Source organism: Amblyraja radiata, chromosome 7, assembly GCF_010909765.2.
Source record: "Amblyraja radiata isolate CabotCenter1 chromosome 7, sAmbRad1.1.pri, whole genome shotgun sequence".
In the NCBI taxonomy this organism is placed as follows: domain Eukaryota; kingdom Metazoa; phylum Chordata; class Chondrichthyes; order Rajiformes; family Rajidae; genus Amblyraja; species Amblyraja radiata.
In genome coordinates, this window is record NC_045962.1 from 12,897,091 (window position 1) to 12,904,908 (window position 7,818).

Here is a 7,818-nt window from a genome sequence, read left to right on the forward strand (position 1 = left end):
AGCACGGGAGAACAGTGAGTGAACTGGTGACAATCAGTTTGTAGCGCTATCGTGAACCGTTTTGCGCAAATAGAAAGACCGCCAAACCGGAAGATAACAAGATCAGAGTTTTAGTTATGTATAGATAGATAGAAGATTACATTTCTCTGGGACACAGACATCCTTCAGAACTTCAGCACCAATAGAGATGGTGGGTGTGAACGTTATATCAGGAATTCTGGAATTTATGAAAGGTAGAACAGGCAAAAAGGTTTGAATCAGTGATGATTTGGGCTAAGTGGTTTATGGACAAAGGACTAAGTGGTCCACAGTGATTCGAGAAGAGTGAAGTAAAGTACGAGCAAAAAAAATGGGTTGATTAATCAGGAGCAATATTATTGTTCAGTGTGCATATGCTTCTTTACTTACAAGTGATATTAAGATATAGGCCTGGAAATTCCTCAGGGTTGCTTCTGCTTTATGATAAGTGTGGCAGAAATTCATTTATTTCTTAATTCATTGAAAAAAATGAGTAATCTATGATATCTGCCTTTACCCTAAAGGCTGCAAAACCTTCAGCCTGATGATGAAAATTTGCTCCATTGGACAAAGAGTGCCTGAGAAGTTCATGGAAAAATAAGCCTATTTTGCATTGCCACTGCTTGACAGAGTGCATTATGTGTGTAATTATTTATGAATTAAACTCTCAATTATGCCTTAATTACAAATGACATACAACTTGGTGGTGCATACAGGGGCACCTGTCATGTGTGATTTACTAGAGATTCAATTATTAAGTATGTATTCTGATACACAACCCAAATGTCCTCATCCTAACATGTATGTCAAGTATTTGCACAGTAAAAAAAATGTTATAAGTTTAAGCTCAGCATGGTTCATTTTCACAAAACTTAAAAGATTTACTTGTTATGTGTAATGGAAAAACATTAATGGAGCATGCAAATTAGAACTAATGTGAATATGTAGATTACATTGATTCTGAGACAAACAATTCTATAAATACCTTATAACAGATGGTGCTCAATGGTATTGTGTTTTTCAACATGGTTATCTATCACTTCTCCAGACAGTGAAAAATGAGCACCAATTCAGAATAATAAAGGACTATCAGAGCTGAACTACATTACCTTCATCGCAGGATATAAATTACATGAAATATCTCCATGACACTCCAAATCATTTCCACTGGATGAATGAAATATATATGGTGCCGCATAAAAGATTAATTTTTTGTGTTTTGTCATATGTCTATGCTTCCTTTTTTCAAACTTTTCCTGTATTTTCTATTAATCGGGTTTTCATTTGAAACGGGAAAAATGACAAGTTTTGCTGGCACCCATGCAACAAAGTGTTATTTCATGGCGATATTTGTCCACATTTAACAAATCATGCACGGTGGATTTCAATATAAATTGGTCAGCAGGATTTCATCTGCACAAGGTGCCCTGGAAGTCATTTATACTTACCTACTTAATACTATACTATGTTATTAGCACTATAAATGCACACTTATTTTTAGATCATGAAATCAGTAATGACCTCTCTTCTGTTTTTGTATTGGATTAGGAAGGTATTTTCTATCTTAGAATACATGACACTCATAGAACAATTAATCCCTTCCAATAGCGAGTTAGACAAATCACCAAGCAAGTTACTTGCAAAACTATTACAGTGAATGTTACTATGAACAAATGTTATTTACATCATGGAGAATCTACCCTGTTCTGAAAAGTTAATTTCAAAATCTAAAATCTTGTTAAATCTGAGTGGAATAATCTTTGGTTTTACCTTCTCCAGTAGACATGGAGATTTTATGAGCCAGCTATGTAATAGAAGAAGGAGCAAGCTATGCAGTAGTTGGAGGAATCTATTGTTAATAGTCATAACTTGCAGTTCATTTTGGAATATTTTCAGTAATTAATATTTTGTGGTAGAAAATTATGAAGACATAGCAGATCAGCCAATTCAGCAAAATTAAAAGTTGTGTATTTGTTAGTGTGTTTTACAACACAGATCTTTTAGAGGTAGTGCTAAATAATACCAAGTTAAAGTTCAGCATTCATAAATTACTAATGCACATGGAGCAAAAAATATAATAATTGAAAACATGCATATTCATTGCTATGCCATCTTAAAATATTTTGAATGTTGACTATTGAATGCTTTTCATTACCAGAAATCACTTCAGAAAACAAGTTATTTTCTTGCATTTTATGCCAAAAATAAGCATTCATCAGGATTGCATATTTTAAGTAAACAGTTGGTAGACATCTAGGAAGACATAATAAATCCAGTTGCTATTTTACATTAATCCCACTGCAAAATAATACTTGGTTCCTTTCCTCAGCTTTCTATTTTCCAATTAACTTGCACAGACAAATAACCTTCAGGAGTCTGAAGAAAGGTCCTGATCTGAAACTTCACCTGTCCGTGCCCTCCAGTGATGCTGTCTGACCCTTTGAGTTGCTTCAGCACTTTATGGATTAAATAACCTAGTTCCTTTGTCAATACTTTATGGCACAACCAGATGGGTTTTTTTGAAAGGCCAATGCATAATTGTCTTAGCCTTGAAAAGAATGCCTAATTTTTACTTTACCATTTCCTAAGCTAAAGATGAAAATGTTGTCTATGAGGGACAGTAGACACATATAGTGTCAATCTGCTGATATACCTGTAACGGTTATTCGATATGCTGAACAATTAAAGATTAGATTCATGCTATGCAGTTCATTTATTTTTGACTTAGGCAATGAAAGTTGCATGAAATATATTATGGAAGATAGACGACCACAAATGAAACAGAGAATCTTATTAAAATAATGGGCGTTGAAACTTAGCTTATTTCCCTTTAGGTGCGATTAAGGGTGACGTCTGAACTCAATATAAACATGATTTCCAGAACAAACATTTAAGAGCTCTGACGTCAAATAATTTAACTTCCTCAGGAAAATGCAGAAAGCATTGCTCATTAGATATGATGCTCATAATGATAGTTGTTGAAGACTAAGAAGGCCAAATTCTATATTAACCATAATTAAGTCCTGCTGTTGAGCTACGAAGAGCAGTAGAGGAGGATTACACAATCCTGAAAAATGAATATTCTTCAATTTACATTATTTGCCTTTGAAGAATGCCTTTGTGGTTGTCTCTTTTCCCCAATATACTCTGGAAATCAAATCTATGGGTTACGCCAAGGAAGAATTCCCTATCTTCCAAGCTACCTCATTGCGGCCCTTGCTTTTTGTTTTACCTGCACTTTCTCAGTACTTGTTACGCTATGTTGTGTACTCTGTTTATTTTTGCTTTTGCACTGCCTAATGATTTGCATGGATAGCATGCAATACAAAGTTTTCCATTGTGTCTCAATACACGTGACAATCATAATAATCCAACCAAACCAACAAGAATCTATTTAATATGTAAAATTACTTCATCTGTGAACGAAATGCTTCAATGAGCCAAAAAATCCACTCTTGTTCTCTGATTCTTATTGCTCATGAATAGGTTTAGTACTTTGCTGTAAACTGAAGTCTTTAAGAACATTTTCCTATTGAGCTGGGCTGGTTGCTGAGATACAATTCACGGGTACTTTTTCACACACACAATTTTTTATGTACGATCTGGGGCAGTTTTTGTTCTATCCCCTATCCCAGTAAATGCCTGGGAGTGCAATTTATGCATATTCTGGTTGGGAACCACAAATGATCCACTTTGTACTTCTGGGTCCAGCATATTTGAATTGCTGAAGTTAATCATTCAATGCTTGTACATGAACGGAGCCTATATTGAGATTAAAGAGGTTTTACGAATGTCTGAAAGAGGAAGCATTATTGGGAAGATTAACAAGTGTAGTAATATATGGATGTTGCAAGTACTCTCGAGTAGTTTGAAGTACACCATTTTGCAATTGTGAAAGCAGAAGCACACCAGAGGATTTGGTCAACATTTTCATTTTTATCAAATGATTGTTATGCAGTGGGCGGGCTGGTTTTCTGTGAAAGAATAAGGTGCACCATGGCAACCGATAGATAATATTGATCTCAGCACACTATCTGATGTAGTGCTCAAAGAGGTTTATTCTCCTCACCATGTATCCCAATAAAGAGGACCCTCCTGGCGTTTCACAATGAGCCACTATATTAATTACAAGTGGTGTGAACAGTTTCTTGCCATTCACATTATCCTGTAGCATACTGCTACGTAAAGTAGATTGATGGGACCACAATTCACATCATGTCCCAGGTGAAGCGAGGAGACAACAGGCTCACCGGAATCTTAGACATTCCCATCTGTATACAGTTTGTAAGAAACTGCATGATCTACAGTATCGCTCCAACTAAACAGCTCCTGACCTCCTGTATGTGAAAGGGTAAAATTCAACAGATGCTGCAGGTTGTCAGGTTAGCAGATCTTTGACATTAAGGTAGGCTGCAGATACAGAAAGAGGTGCTTATAAGAAACAATATCCTTATGCCTAGTGCATAGCACATTGAAAACATAGAAATTGGAAATTTTGCATGCAAGTTTAGTGTAAGCTTGTTCTCTTCACACTTAAAGTTTCTAAAATCTCCATATGAGGCCCTCCATTACTGACATATTTTTTGGATCTACTTCTGAGGTACTAAATATCGGTGTGACCTGACCCAAGTCACACCAATATTGTCATTCTGAACCACAAAGAGAAAGTAAAAATGTGTGCACCGAGTTTCTGCTGGAGACAAGCTATGTTTTTAACCAATTAGACAAAACTATCCGAGATAAAGAACCAGATTTAATGAGTTACCAAAGTTGCCTAAGATATTATTACAGAGGCTTTTCAATGACCAAGATTTATTTTGGTGCTTTTGGTGGAATGTGTAACATTTTCCATATTAATCGACTTTTCATTGACAAAACATGATTGCCCTGGCTTCGCTTGATAGGAGGGAATTGCACAATAAGTTTTTTAAGCTAGAGTTTGGCAAGATGTCACTGGAGAGCGGTGACATTTTAAAACAATTAAAACAGACTTTTAATCGAGGATGTGATCTCTGTTGTACCACATTCAACCCAGCATCACCTTGACAATAAGAACACCTCTATCAGAATGCTATTCATTCGGTTCAGCCAACAACGATGAGACAAACTATAGGAAAGACATAGAGCACCTTGTGTCAGGACAGTAAACTGACCCATAATATCACCAAGATGAAAAAATTGGTTGTTGACCGAAGGAAGAGAGAAGTGGTACACAACCTTGTCATCATCAATGGAGCTGCTGTAGAAATGGTGGACAGCTTGGTTCCCTAGTCATCCATAATACTACCATTGTAACCCGGTCCCTTCATATTGCTGTTTTCATCCAAAAAACAAAATGTATGTATTTTCTTAGGCATCTAATAAGACTCAGCAGGTCCAAGAGGAATATGTTGAACTTTGCAGATGTGCTACAGAAAGTATGCTCACGAATGCATCTCAGTGGCTCTTGACTGCATGAACCTGCAGAAAGTGGAGAACACAGCACCAGGAAGGCTGGAGGTACCGTATCATCGAGGATGTCTGCCACCCTGCCCATTCCATTTTCTCCCTGCTACCTTCTGGGATTAGATACAGGGGCTTGAAAGCTCTAATGCCCAGATTTAAGGACAGCTCCTTCCCCAGTGCTATCAGACTCCTGAAATAGTCACCTCTTTCACACTGCCTTCCGGGAGGTGCTGCCACATATTCTTCCTCGTTACCTCATTTGGTTATTCTATTATTGTATCTTAATTAATTTTGCACTACTCTGTATTCTACTCTAATCTTGCAGCATTTATTGTTGCATTTATCATCAGTGTTTTATACTGCCTACTCTGGGACCTTCATGTGAACAAAGAATTTCATTGTACCCTGGTGTTTATGGCAATAAACTAATCTGAATCTAAACTTGCTTTAAGTAGAACAAATATGGAGTCTCCAAAATATAACATTGGTCAGGGAGTTGCAAATGATATGAAACTCTAAAAGATTGTAAACTTATTGCCTCAAATGAATGTATAATTAATCATAAAGGAACAACTGAAACATTCGATTGAAGACTGCAAGAATTTAGACAATATAATAAATTAATGGGTAGGGAGGAACTGCAGATGCTGGTTTAAACCGAAGATAAACACAAAATGATGGAGTAACTTAGCGGGACAGGCAGCATCTCTGGAGAGAAGGAATGGGCGACCCTTCTTCAGTCTTAATAGGGAATGTTCATTCATTGCTAGCTGAAGAATGTCGTCCGAGTCATTCCATGAGATACGAATGCAGATAAATTGAAAGCCTGTATTAAAGCCTTATGAATGAGGGAAGAGATTAAATGATTACACTTGGAAACCAACATGTGAGCACATTTGACAGGTAATCCATCTGCAAGAGAGTTTTGCTTTAAGTTTACTTGTATTAGGAGATGAGTACGTGAAACATGAAGACTTGACATAAATGATTTTGATGAAAAACGTGGGCCAAATTGTTACATCACTTCATGATCTGGTAATAATAATAATAATAAATTTTATTTATGGGCGCCTTTCAAGAGTCTCAAGGACACCTTACAAAAATTGAGCATGTTGAGGAAAAACATGTAAGGGGAATGAAATAAATAGTAGAGACATGACTAGTACACAAAGTAAAGACAGAATTCAATACAAAACACAGTATGAGGCAATTAATGCACAGATGAAAAGGGACGGGGACGTGGGGCTAAGGATAGGCAGAGGTGAAGAGATGGGTCTTGAGGCGGGACTGGAAGATGGTGAGGGACACGGAATTGCGGATCAGTTGGGGGAGGGAGTTCCAGAGCCTGGGAGCTGCCCTGGAGAAGGCTCTGTCCCCAAAACTGCGGAGGTTGGACTTGTGGATGGAGAGGAGACCGGCTGATGTGGATCTGAGGGTTGGTAGGGGGAGAGGAGGTCAGTGAGATATGGGGGGGCCAGATGGTGGAGGGCTTTGTAGGTGAGGACCAGGATTTTGTAGGTGATCCGGTGGGAGATGGGAAGCCAGTGAAGTTTTTTGAGGGCTGGAGTGATGTGATGCCAGGATTTGATGTGGGTGATGAGTCGGGCGGCTGCGTTCTGGACCAGTTGGAGTCGGTTGATGTAGGTGGAGCTGATGCCAAGGAGAAGTGAGTTGCAATAGTCCAGTCGGGAGGAGATGAAGGCATGGATGAGTCTTTCAGCAGCAGGCGGTGTGAGAGAGGGTCTGAGTTTGGCGATGTTGCGGAGATGAAAGAAGGAGGTTTTAATGACATGGCGGATGTGAGGCTCAAGGGAGAGGGTGGAATCAAAGATCACGCCAAGGTTGCGGGCCTGGGGAGATGGGGAGACAGTGGTGCCGTCGATGGTGAGAGTGGGGTTATTGATTTTGCTGAGTGTGGCTTTGGAGCCTATGAGGAGGAATTCTGCCTTATCGCTGTTGAGTTTGAGGAAATTATGTTGCAACCAGGTTTTTATAGCTGACAAACAGGAGTTGATATGGGAGAGGGGGGGGTTGTGGGGGGATTTGGTGCCGAGGTAGATCTGGGTGTCATCGGCGTAACAGTGGAGGTCCAGATTGAAGTGGCGGAGTATCTGACCAAGGGGGAGGATGTAGATGATGAAGAGGAGGGGGCCGAGTACGGAGCCTTGGAGAACGCCTTGAGTGACTGCGGCTGTAGCAGAGGTGTGGTTGTGGAGAGAGATGAAGTGGGAACTGTTGGAAAGGTAGGAACGGAGCCAGCTGAGTGCAGAGCCTTCAATGCCGAGGTCTTTGAGTCTGGTGAGCAGGATGTTATGGTTCACTGTATCGAAGGCTGCGCTCAGGTCGAGGAGGATG

The 7,818-nt window shown here is 39.1% G+C and overlaps 1 long non-coding RNA gene across 1 annotated transcript; it reads left to right on the plus strand.

Annotated features, from left to right (window-relative positions):
- Positions 1–536: 536 nt before the first annotated feature.
- Positions 537–2,721, plus strand: LOC116975051. Its single transcript, XR_004412522.1, has 2 exons — positions 537–658; positions 1,067–2,721. It is a non-coding gene; the product is annotated as an uncharacterized LOC116975051 (long non-coding RNA).
- The last annotated feature ends 5,097 nt before the right edge of the window (positions 2,722–7,818 follow it).